The sequence below is a fragment of the Priapulus caudatus genome, unplaced genomic scaffold (assembly GCF_000485595.1).
Source record: "Priapulus caudatus unplaced genomic scaffold, Priapulus_caudatus-5.0.1 Scaffold22298, whole genome shotgun sequence".
Taxonomy (NCBI): domain Eukaryota; kingdom Metazoa; phylum Priapulida; class Priapulimorpha; order Priapulimorphida; family Priapulidae; genus Priapulus; species Priapulus caudatus.
This window is the reverse complement of record NW_014599359.1, coordinates 1-503: the sequence shown is the minus strand read 5'-3', so window position 1 is coordinate 503 and position 503 is coordinate 1. Positions and strand designations below refer to the sequence as shown.

At 41.9% G+C, this 503-nt stretch overlaps 1 non-coding gene across 1 annotated transcript; it reads left to right on the top strand.

Moving 5' to 3' along the window:
- The first annotated feature begins 30 nt into the window (after nucleotides 1-30).
- Trnat-ugu lies at nucleotides 31-103 on the top strand. The gene has a single exon. It is a non-coding gene; the product is annotated as a tRNA-Thr (tRNA).
- Nucleotides 104-503: the final 400 nt, after the last annotated feature.

Here is a 503-nt window from a genome sequence, read left to right as displayed (position 1 = left end):
GAAAGTTATATATAATCCCCAACTCTCAACGCCGCAATAGCTCAGTTGGTAGAGCAACTGACTTGTAATCAGTAGGTCCCGAGTTCGACTCTTGGTTGCGGCACCATATAAAACAAAGGCTTGCAGTGTTTATTCATTGCAGGCCTTTTTTAATTCTGCATTTTGACAATTACTAGTAATTGTCAGCTTCTTTCAACATAGCTTCCACTATAGTCCATGGTAAACGTCTACCAGATATACGCATCTGTTGATACGACTCCCTAGCCTGTATGATAGTAATTAGTTTTCGGCGTATCATTTGATCAACTAGCCACAATGTCCCTTTTACTATTACAGCTTCATTTTCTGCTGCATTTCGCAGCGCTTTATCTCCCGTTAGTAGCGGACACCCTTCCTGACAGGCTAACGCTAATGCAAAACAATCATTTCTACTGGTTTGGGGATAGCGTGGGATAAGTTTCATGGCATTCGACATCGACTCGCTATTTAGCTCATCTAACTGC